The following is a 12,648-nucleotide window of genomic DNA, read 5'->3' on the forward strand; positions in this document are numbered from 1 at the left end:
AAAATATTTAAAGCAGCTCTTTTTGAAGTGACAAAGAACTGGAAACACCCCATCAATTGGGGAATGGGTGAACAAATTATAGTGCATAAATGTAATGGAATACTATTATGCTCTAAAAAAATGATGAAAAGGACCATTTCAAAGAAAGTTGGAAAGACTTATATGAACTAATGCAAAGTGAATTGAGCAGAACCAGGAGAACCATTTACACAATAATAAAAAGACAAACAATTTTGAAAGACTTAAGAATTCTGATCCACACAATGGCTAACCATGATTCTGGAAGATGACATAGACTACCCACCTCTTTACAAAGAGGTGAGGGCCTCTAGATGTAAACTGAGTCATACATTTTTGGACATGGCCCCTTGAGAAAATTTGTTTTTGCTTGACTATGTGTTATTTATTGTAAGAGAAGTTTTTTAAAAAAATTATCCTTGAGGGGAGGGTAGAAGGTGAGAAAATGAATGCCTATTATTTGAAAAACTTTAAAAAAATATCAAAACAAATTCTTTGAAATGACTTTGGAAACTCTAAAGCATTATACAAATAGAGACCATTTTCTCATTCTTTTCATCTTGATTTCCAGCAAATTTACATCATGTCACATACAAAATTTCTACTACAACAAAGTACTTTAGATGTCCTATGAATTTTATTAGTGGAATTTTGCCAGTATAGCTAAAAGTGTTGGGAAATAATAGCAGTAGAAAGGCCAGCAGTTACCAGATATTGGGTAGCTCTTGTAGGAGTGAAAAATGGCTACGAGGAAACAGGAGACCAAAATTGTGCCTATAGGAGTTTCCCTACCCCAATCCAGTCTATAATAAAGCTAAACATCAAGATATTTTGACTTTATGATACCAAATGAGTGGTTGAGTAATTGTAAGTTAAACTTAATATTAAACTAATGTCTAATACAACAAATTAGACTCATAGCTATTTATATTTAAATAAATTAGTTTCAACCTCAAAATGTCTTAATAAATTTTTACTCTCCCCATCAGGATTCTTTTGCTACTCCTTTCCATTAACTTTATTTCTTACATGATCAGAGGTCTGATTTTGCTTTTTTATTCTTCTTCCCAATTTTCATTGTGTCATAAAGATACATCTATTTTTCTTTACAACAACATCTGAAGCCTATCTATTGTTTTAATGTTCACATTGGAATTTACATATTCAATATATACTTGTGGATCACAGCAACCCTGGGAAGTAGATACTACAGTAGATACATGCATTTCACAAATGAGAAAACTGAAGTTCTAAGTTTGTGACTTGTGCATGGTCAAACAGTAAATAAAGTGTGTTAGGTGAGATTTAAGCCAAGGTCTTTCCTATTTCAAAGCCAGCACTCTATCAGGCCATGTTACTTCACATACCTCTCATTTATATTCCCCGTATTTGCCAATTTAGTTGCAATTTTAATTTAATTTGTGGTTTTCCATTACATTAATGTACCACAATTAATTTAATCATTCCCCTGTTGTTGGACATTTGCTTTGCTTCTAGTTTTTTTTCAATTATAAACAGTGCTGCTATTGAAACATCTTTGCCCAAATACCTCTTGCTTTGTTCTTGATAACAGTTTCAGTGTCTATTACAATTTTAGAAATATTGAATTAAGGGATATTATTTTTGTAACTTTTCTTTTGCATTGCCAGATTGCCCAAAACAATTCTACATATTTGGAGTCTCACCGGCAATGTGGGAGAATCACACACACACACACACACACACACACACACACACACACAATATTATTTTACATATTGTAATTATATTTATTATATTATATATAATTGAAATTTCACCTCAAACTACCATCATTTAGTTTCATTGCTTTTAATTATGTGTGCCAATTTGGAGGGTGTGAGGCATGAATTGCTAATTAATTTATGGAATTATTAATTGAATAAGGGAATAGGACTGCACTGTGGTCCCTCTGTGTCAAATGGGAGTAGGCATACCCAGTTCTTTGGATGCTCACTGTGAAAAACCATGAAGGCAGTGGGGAATAATGCTTTAATTACACTTTAAAAAGACATGGAGGGCACAGAGAAAAAAGGCATAGTAGGGGAATTATAGAGGTAGATGGCATGGGAATGGGGATAAGGTGGGGAGGCAGTGTGGGGAAGTAGGCAGGCAGCGGGGGAAGAAGGCAGGCAGTGTGGGGAAGAAGGTGGAGTGGAGAAGAGTCACTTACAGAGCTGTGGATTGGAGTTGGGAGCACGTGAGCAGCATGTATCGTTAGGAGCAGGAATTTGGGGTCTCATTTTTATAGGGTTTTTGGGGAGGACAGATTAATTCTTATCCATGCCTCCTTGGGATTACTTCATTAACACACTGAACATATCTCAAAATTATCAGCAGCATTTGATGTTCTGCTGAACTTACTGGAGATGTCTGGAGCTTATCTGAGGCTTACAGACCATGCACAGTTAGAAGGACCAAAGAGACTTGACTATGAGGCCTCACTGCCTTCCCTTGATTTAGCATATAGTCTCAGGATGTGACTTTTAGTGAATTTATGATATAATTTTCAAGTAACCATTACACTCCTTTGAGCTGTGGTACTATATATCTGTAGTGATTTCTAGGTTGCCTTTGCAGCCTTACTTCCTGCTGTTGTTTCTTTACAGTGGCTACTTAGAAACTTATACGAACTAGAAATGAGAGTGTTGGTCAGGTGGACCAGAATAAGATACAATTTTAGCATAAACTGGGACCTTAAAATTCTATTGTTTTCTATTCCTTTTTTGTAGTGAAGTTCAGCATTTTTACAAGTAATTTTTAACAACCTTCATTTGCTCTTTTGAAAATTATCTGTTCATATTATTTATACATTTATCTGTTGTGGACTGAGTTTTGTTAATTTCTAAAAACTTCACATATTTTACTTATCAAATTTTTATGTGTAAATTTTTGTTCTAAATATTTTCCTAGCATTTTCTTTTTAATTCAATAATTTTGCTTTTTCTTAACTGAGTTTTATTTTCATGTAATCTAGCTCATCTACCTTATCCCTAATAATTCCTCCTATTTGTTGAATTAAAAAAATAATTTCCTCTTCTCACTTGGCATAAATACATTATTTCATTTTCACATCTTTTAAAAAATTATTTGTTAACATTTAGATCTATTTTCAGGTTATAATATATGGTATGAGATGTGGTTCTGAATCCATTTCTCACCAAATTGCTAACCAATTTTCTCTAGTGCATATGAAGGCTAATCAGAAATGATGGAAGTCAATAACATAGTGCTTGAGTGGAAAATATAAGTATCTAGGAAAATGTTCCTCACTTAATAAAAAATAACTGCTAGGAAAACTGGAAAACAGTTCATCAGAAATTAGGCTTACACTAACACTTTACACAGTGTTCCTCAATACATTCTAAATGGACATGCAACTTTAACATTAATCATCAGACTATAAAAATTTAGAAGAGAAGCAGATCACATGCTTCTCATAGCAATGGATAGGAGATGTATTCTTTTTTTTGAAAGGTAAATTTTAAAAAAAATTTCTTTAGATTAGATATTTTTTAATTACCTGTAAAAACTTTTTAATATTCATTTTTTAATTTTTTGAGTTTTAAATTCTTTCTCTCCCTTCCACCCCACCCTACCGCTTGAGAAGGCAAACAATATGAAATTGATTATACATGTGAAGTCATGTAAAACATATTTCCATATTAGCCATGTTGCAAAAGAAAACACACACACACACACACATACACACACACACACACACACACACACACACACACCCAAGAAAAATAATAAAAGTTAAAAAAGTTTCAATCTGCACTCGGTTCATCAATTTTCTCTTTGGGGTTGGATAATATTTTTCAACTTGGGTACTTCGAAATTGTCTTGGATCATTATCTTAATAAGAGTAGTTAAGTCTTTCACAGTTGATCATCTTTACAATATTTTGGTTACTGTGTACAATGATCACTTTGCATCAATTCTTATAGGTCTTGCCAGGTTTTTCTGTAACCTTCCTACCTTGTCATTTCTCATAGCATGGTAGTATTCCACCACAATTATATAACATAACTTGTCCATCCATTCCCCAGTTGATGGACATCTAGGAGATGCATTCATAACCAAATAAGAGATAGAGGTAACTACAGAAGATAAAGTAGATAACTTTGCATGAAGCTGAAAAGCTTCTGCACAAGCAAAATTAGTGCACCTAGAGATAAGAAGGGAAGGGGTTGAATGGGAAAAATCTTTGTATCAAATTTCTCTGATAAAGATTTATATCCAAGATATATAAGCAATCAATAAAGGTATATGACTAATAGCCATCCCTTAATATATAAATGGTCAAAAGATATAAACAGTTTTCAAAAGAATTTCAAAAAGAATTCAAAAGAATATTCATAACCAAATGAAAGAATGCTTCAGATCATTAATAATAAAAGAAATATGAATCAAAACAACTTCACACCCTGAAAATTTGCAAAAATGACAAAAACATCAATATTCAATGATGGAAAAGTTGGGAAATGATAGGCACATGAATATGTTATTGGTGGAGTTATAAGATGGTACAACCATTTTGGAAAGCATTTTGGCATTATTCAAGCAAAGTGGCTAAGACATCTATACTCTTTGAACCAGAGACTACATTACTGGGCTTATATCCCAAGGAAGTTATTGATAAGAAGAGACTATGTACACCAAAATATTTGGAGCAGCACTTTTTGTGTTCTCTAAGAATTGGAAACAAAGTAGGTGTCCATCAATTGGGGAATGGCTAAATACACTGTGGTACAAGAATGTAATGGAATGCTATAAGAAATGATATGTGTGATGAATACAGAGAAGCATGGAAATATCTACATAAACTAATGCAGAATGAAGTAAGCAGAACCAAGAAGACACTATACACAATAGCTAAAACAATGTAAATGGAAAGAACAAACACCAAAATATCAAAAGTGAATGTAACAAAATTATGAAGATCAAGCATGACTCAAATGAAGAAATATGAGAAGACACCCCCAACTTACCCCTTTGTAGATGTGGGAGGTCCACAGCCTTTATACATAGCACATGTTTTCGGACTTCTCAATGTATTCATCATTTTCACTCATTTTTTTCCCTCTTAAAAATATTGTTAAATGGGATAGCTCTCTGGGAGAGGGAGGGGAAAGAATACTGGGGATATCTATGATGATGCAAGGAACATCCATAAAAACTTATTTAAAAAATAGGGATGAGATATGTGTGTATTAATCTAATTCCAGTGGCCTTGCTGAACTCATTTATTATTTTGAACACATTAATTAATTTTTTTCATTGAGATCATTGAATTGTCTATGATGTCCATTCATGAATAATGATATTTTGACCTCTTCACTTCCAGTGTTAATCCTTCTATTATATTTTCCCTATCTTGCTGAAATTGCTAGAATGTTCATTATTATGTCAAATAAAAGTGACAAAAGTTGGCATTCTTGTTATGTACATATTTTTAGCGGAAATGCTTATAATGTTTCTCCTTTGAATTTCCCCTCCACTGAACTGATTGCAAAGGCTTGATCTTTTGGCTGAGTAATAGAGAGTGATTATTGTCAATATCATTACCTTAGAATTCAAATAACTGAGATACATTCAGCAGTTTCATGATTCTGTAGTTTGACTCCACAGAGTGATGGGTGGGGGGCCAAAATAAGCAAACATCTGCTTGCCCAAACACATTTCTGTTAAAATTAGTTTGGGCAGCATAAGTTTTTAAAATTAAATTCAATTTAGAAGGAAAGTAGCTTTCCTGACAATCTTCTCAATATATTTTTTTTTGTAAAAATCTGTGAATGTTTTTTGCATGGTGACAAACTATAAGAAGTTGCCACCAAATAGAAACTAATGATTTCCTTGCATAGTCAATAAATCATATATGAATCAATGCTCTCAGCATCCCACCAACTGGCCCATTCTAAGAGATGAAGGAAAAATGTGAATCTGGTGAATAGATGTAGCTGAAGAAATTCTATAGAAAAAGTCTAAACAAGCACTGGTGAAAGGATGTGACTGAAAATGTCATAAGGGAAAGGGATTAGAGAAGGGGGGTGATAGAAGGGAGGGCAGACAGGGGGAAGGGGTAATCAGAATGCATGCCATCTTGGAGTGGGGGGAGGGGAGAGATGGGGAGAAAAAAATCTTGTGGAAGTGAATGTTGAAAACTAAAAATAATTAATAATAACAAGTGAAGAAATGTAAAAAGAAAATAAATCATGAAGGGTTGTTTAAAGGGCTTAGAATTTCCCTATTCTGACAACAAGTGCCCAGAATACTTCATTGCATGCTTCCAAATGATCATTACTGAAAAGCAGTTGTGTGCAGCAATGTTATGCCAGGTGCTGTACAAAGGGAGTCCCTCAGAGCTGGTCCAGTAGAATGAAAGCTCCTTGAGGGGTGGAGTTTCATTTTTGTTTTACAAGTCCCAGTGCCTAACACAAGTGCCCTGCACACAAGCAAGCACTTAAATCCTAGTTGAAGTGAATTGAAAAGATTATAATCCAAGGCAGATACACTTGTACTGACAAACAGATATGGGCATAGAGACTGCACATTTTGAAAATTAACTATTTCATTAATGTTTTACAATGTACTTACACTTTTGTGTTTGCAACACCTGGTACAATGTCTTGTACAATATATAGTCAGACCTTCAGCAAATATTTATTAATGATTATGATCATATAGGGGACAAAATTAAGGCAGCTAATTATGATCATACTAAGGGAGGATATCTTTTACTTTTCTTCTGTTTGTCGTCCAGTTATCTTTTTTTTATTTTTTAACTTAGCAATCTAATACACTACTATAGGGGAGATGAATGGAAGACACTTTTCTCAGTTTAAATGAAAGAGTCCTTTGATTTGCACAGTAGCCCACCAAAGACTTGCCCTTCCATCAGTAAGACACAGTCGGGGTGAAGTGTGAATTCCTATACGGGCTCTTTAAAGTCCCTAGTTCATTCTGACATTTTACAAAATTTGTCTTCTAGTACTTGATGGATTGTGATATTTAGACAACATCATAATCTATTTGAGATCCTGTGGTGGAGTGGGGAATAGAACTTCTCAGAGACATGCTACGGTGACAGACAGAGTTTAGGGAGTGAGTTGTAGTAGCGATTTACATTTGAAGATCTTTCCCATACATTAATAGGCCATGTGACCTGCTTATATCACAGGAAGTCTAAGACAACATGTGGTAGGAGGAGCTTTTTGACAGGAAAAGGAAGTTATCTCACAGGAAATGCAGAGAGAGAGGTAGAGATAGAGATAGATAGATAGAGAGACAGAGAGAGAGACAGAGAGACAGAGAGAGAGGAGAGAGAGAGAGAGAGAACTGAACAGACTGACTTAGCTGTACTACGAATTTGTTTGGGGAAGATCCCAGCAGGGGGTTGGAGAGGTTTTAGGATGTAGAGGCTCCAGGCTGTGATATGGTGTTTTAAGTTCCTTGCTGTTATGATAAAGTGGGCTGACTGGCTGTAGGAGTTGAACATTTGGTTATGGGATATGGTTCTCTGGTGTCTGAATAAATGTTATACTTCTTCTACCTTCTTTATCGAGAGTCGCTCATACTTTGTGATACAGAACTACATAGGCATATTCATGATTATTGTTGATGTTGTGTTTATTGCCTTACTGTTACATGAGCCTAGAGGACAAATTATATCCAACCCATATAGTGCTTTAATATCTGAAGATCCTTTTAATACAGTATTTTACTGATGACTCAGAACAATCCCATGAGTTAGGTACTACAGATGTTATCACCCACATTTTACAGTTGAGGAAACTGAATTTCAGGGAGATCAAGTGGCTTGCCTATGGTCTCATACTTCGTGCATATCATAGGTGGGATTTGAACCTAAGTCTTCCTGACTCCCAGTCAAATACTCTATTCACTATGATATACAGTCTCTGGATGACTGGTAGGGTATGGATGTCAGGAGGGTAATAGGGCAAGAGATTAAAGAGTGAAAGACTGTGTATAGGTGAGCTAGTCACCTATGGGCTTCAGATTGCAAAGGAAGAAAAGAATCCAGAGCAGTACTGATTTGCTGGAAGAACAGGGAGGGAGAGCAAGAATGAAAGACATGGTGAAGAAAAATAATAGGTTTAGGGGAAAGAAGCAGGAGGGAGAAATGTAGGGGCAGAAAATTGTGATCAGAAAGGAACATGTCAAAATTCAAGATCATGGAGGTGGCACGGTTAGGGGTGATGACAAGGTCTAAGGTATGGTGATCTCCAAGAGTGCTTGAGGTAGATAGAAACATATTATTGGAATTAAAGAGATTGATTAAATGGGAACACAGTGTGTTCAAAGGGACATCAACATATATTCTATGGTTCTCAAATACAATGGTGGAGGGAATACTAATAGGTTAGGTACTGAATTCCATGAGAAAGAACAATGATTTAGAATCTGGTAGATGACAGAAATAGGATTTAGGTAGGGTGATTTAGACAGGTGGGGTAAAAAGCAAAGGAAGAGGAGAGTGGTGGTGTCACTCTCTGTCACACAGGGTCTAAAAGTTGACTCTTCCTCCTAACCCAGGATTGAGGGGTCACAAGAAATGGAGCAACTCATATCTACTAGTGGTAGTCTAATATACCCTCTGAGACTCAATTTCCTCATTTCTAAGGAAGATAAAATGGTGCCAATGGTACCCATCTCATAAAGGTGTTGTGAGGATCAAATTAGATATCTGTTATAGAAATATAATACATATTATAGAAATATAAGCTATTGTTATATAAATCAGCACCAGTAGCCTCATCCTTATTCTCATCCTCATCATTGAGGAGAATGGTGATAGAGATTGTTCCAGTAGAACAATCTCTCTCTCTCTCTCTCTCTCTCTCTGTATATATATACATATATACATACATACATATATATATACATATATACATACATACATATATATATATATATAATCACAGAATCATAGAATTCCGGAGTTAGAAGTGTCCGCAGCAGACATCTAATCTAGCTGAGGAATCTCTACTGATCTCTACTGTAACATACTTCAGGTTGGCCACCCAATCTTTGCCCGAGAACCTCCAGTGAGGAATTCAGTTTCTCCTAAGGCAGCACATTCCACTTTTGGAGAACTCTGGTTATTAAGAAGTTTGTACTGTTTGCTTCTTTGCAACTTTGATTAATTGTTCTTAGTTCTGCTCTTTGGGACCAAATGGAACAAGTTCAATCACTCAACTTGTGATCCAACACCTCATCCAATGTACTCCTTGACCATATCAGAGAAACACAAAACCTATGAGCAAAATAATATGAAAAAGATGAAACAATAAAAATAACAAGTAAGAGAATAAAGTTGTAATATTCTCTGCATACATACATAAACTATCTCCAAGGGAGTTACAATATAATTCCTCAACAATTCCTTTGCAGCATAGTGGGAAGGAACAGTCATTTTAGTCCCAACAACATGCTTAGAATGAAGTACCATCTCCTTCTTGAAGTCACTTTTCCTGGGAGTTCCTCAGGCAGCCAAGAGAACAGCTAATAGCTATCATTTGGCTCTGGGGTTATCACGGTTCAAATACAGCTTTGGGATGCCATGGTCACATTGTTCCCTCTGTACTTATATTCTGTTGATTATAAACAGGGATTTGATACAGTAGTGAAAAATGCAGCCTTAGGACCTTCCTTATGCACACACAATCCTTTGATAAATGCAACTACAGAGGTTCAATGACCTTTATCACTTTTTCTTCTAAAATTTCTTTTTTTTAAAAAACTTTTTAAAATTTAATTTATTTAATATATTTAGTTTTTAGCATTGATTTTCACAAGAGTTTGAGTTACGAATTTTCTCCCCATTTCTACCCTCCCACCCACTCCAAGATGGCATATATTCTGGTTGCCCCATTCCCCAGTCAGCCCTCCCTTCTGTTACCCACTCCCCTCCCACCCACCTTTCCCTTCTTCTCTTATAGGGCAAGATAAATTTCTACACCCCATTGCCTGTGTATCTTATTTCCTTGTTGCATGCAAAAACTTTTTTTTTTGTTTTTGAACGTCTGTTTTTAAAACTTTGAGTTCCAAAGTCTCTCCCCTCTTCCCTCCCCACCCACCCTCCCTAAGAAGGCAAGCAATTCAACATAGGCCACATGCGTATCATTATGCAAAACCCTTCCACAAAACTCATGTTGTGAAAGATTAACCATGTTTTGCTCCTTCCTAACCTATCCCCCTTTGTTGAATTTTCTCCCTTGACCCTGTCCCTTTTCAAAAGTGTTTGTTTTTGATTACCTCCTCCCTGTGTCTGCCCTCCCTTCTATCATCCCCCCTTTTTTATCTTCTTTCTCCTTCTTTCCTGTGGGGTAAGATACCCAATTGAGTATGTATGGTATTCCCTCCTCAGGTCAAATCCGATGAGAGCAAGATTTACTCATTCCCCCTCACCTGACCCCTCTTCCTTTCCTACAGAACCACTTTTTCTTGCCACTTTTATGTGAGATAATTTACCCCATTCTATCTCTCCCTTTCTCCCTCTCTCAATATATTCCTCTCTTATCCCTTAAATTGATTTTATTTTTTTAGATAAATCCCTTAATCCCTTCATATTCAACTCACCCTGTGCCCTTTGTGTGTATATATATACATACATATACATATACATATATATACCTACATATACATAGACCTATATATACATATGCATATATATATGTGTGTGTATACCTATATATACATAGACACATGCATATGTATATATGTATACACATATATCTATATACATGCATATTCCTTTCAGCTACTATGATGCTGAGGTCTCATGAATCATACACATCATCTTTCCATGTAGGAATGTAAACAAAACAGTTGAACTTTAGTAAGTCCCTTATGATTTCTCTTTCTTGTTTACCTTTTCATGCTTCTCTTGATTCTTGTGTTTGAAAGTCAAATTTTCTATTCAGCTCTGGTCTTTTCACTGAGAAAGCTTGAAAGTCCTCTATTTTATTGAAAATCCATATTTTGCCTTGGAGCATGATACTCAGTTTTGCTGGGTAGCTGATTCTTAGTTTTAATCCTAGCTCCATTGACCTCCAGAATATTGCATTCCAAGCCCTTTGGTCCCTTAATGTGGAAGCTGCTAGATCCTGTGTTATCCTGATTGTTTTTCTACAATACTCAAATTGTTTCATTCTGGCTGCTTGCAGTATTTTCTCCTTGACCTGGGAGCTCTGGAATTTGGCGACAATATTCCTAGGAGTTTTCTTTTTGGGATCTATTTGAGGAGGTGATCTGTGGATTCTTTCAATTTCTATTTTGCCCTGTGGCTCTAGAATATCAGGGCAGTTCTCCTTGATAATTTCTTGAAAGATGATATCTAGGCTCTTTTTTTGATCATGCCTTTCAGGTAGTCCAATAATTTTTAAATTCTCTCTCCTGGATCTATTTTCCAGGTCAATGGTTTTTCCAATGAGATATCTCACATTGTCTTCCACTTTTTCATTCCTTTGGTTCTGTTTTATAATATCTTGATTTCTCATCAAGTCACTAGCTTCCACTTGCTCCAATCTATTTTTTTTTTGTTGTCAAATGTTAAATTTATTGCAAATAGTCTCCTTTGTAGCTTTTAACTTGCTGGGCATTCAACAGCACCACTATTGATGTCATCAATGACATCATGAGGGTGTTTGCCATCAATGTTGCAGCCCACAGACTGGGCTGTTCCAAGTATCTCTTTAATGGTTCCAGAGAGATCTCTTGCCAAAGATCGGTGCCTCATCTGTCGGGCAATGTTGACAATCTCATCGAAAGTGATGTTTCCATTGTGTTTAATATTTTTTCTGCTTCTTTCTGTCCCGAGGAGGTTCCTTTAGGGCTTTGATGATCAAGGCTGAGGCAGAAGGCACAACCTCAATCTGGGCCTGTCTGTTCTGAATGGTAAGTTTCACTGTGATTCTTAGCCCTTTCCAGTCACCAGTTGCTTTGGCAATGTCATCACCTGCCTTTTTGGGAGACAAACCCAAGGGACCAATTTTGCGGGCCAGAGCTTATGTGGCACCAACATCACCACCTGTGCACCTAAAAAACACGACTTTAATTTCATTAGGGTCAAACTTGGGCGGCATGGTGGCGACGAAGGTGGTGGCTTGGCCTGGACGCTACGGGGTGGCTGCCGGTGTCGGATGACCCCGGATTCGGGACGACCGAAAGAAGTTGCACCTTCACCACCATGAGCTGGGAGCCAAAAGACCGCTCCAATCTAATTTTTAAGGTAGTATTTTTTTCAGTGGTCTTTTGGACCTCCTTTTCCATTTGGTTAATTCGCCTTTCAAGGCATTCTTCTCCTCATTAGCTTGTTGGAGCTCTTTTGCCATTTGAGTTAGTCTATTTTTTAAGGTGTTGTTTTCTTAAATATTTTTTTCAGTATTTTTTTGGGTCTCCTTTAGCAAGTCATTGACTTGTTTTTCATGGTTTTCTTGCATCCTTCTCATTTCTCTTCCCAATTTTTCCTCTACTTCTCTAACTTCCTTTTCAAAATCCTTTTTGAGCTCTTCCATGGCCTGAGACCAGTTCATGTTTTTCTTGGAGGCTTTTGATGTAGGCTCTTTGACTTTGTTGACTTCTTCT

The 12,648-nt window shown here is 36.2% G+C and overlaps 1 pseudogene; it reads right to left on the bottom strand.

Moving 5' to 3' along the window:
• Window positions 1-11,592: 11,592 nt before the first annotated feature.
• On the bottom strand, window positions 11,593-12,223 carry LOC118851826 (annotated as a pseudogene).
• Window positions 12,224-12,648: the final 425 nt, after the last annotated feature.

Source organism: Trichosurus vulpecula, chromosome 5 (genome assembly GCF_011100635.1).
Source record: "Trichosurus vulpecula isolate mTriVul1 chromosome 5, mTriVul1.pri, whole genome shotgun sequence".
Lineage (NCBI taxonomy): Eukaryota > Metazoa > Chordata > Mammalia > Diprotodontia > Phalangeridae > Trichosurus > Trichosurus vulpecula.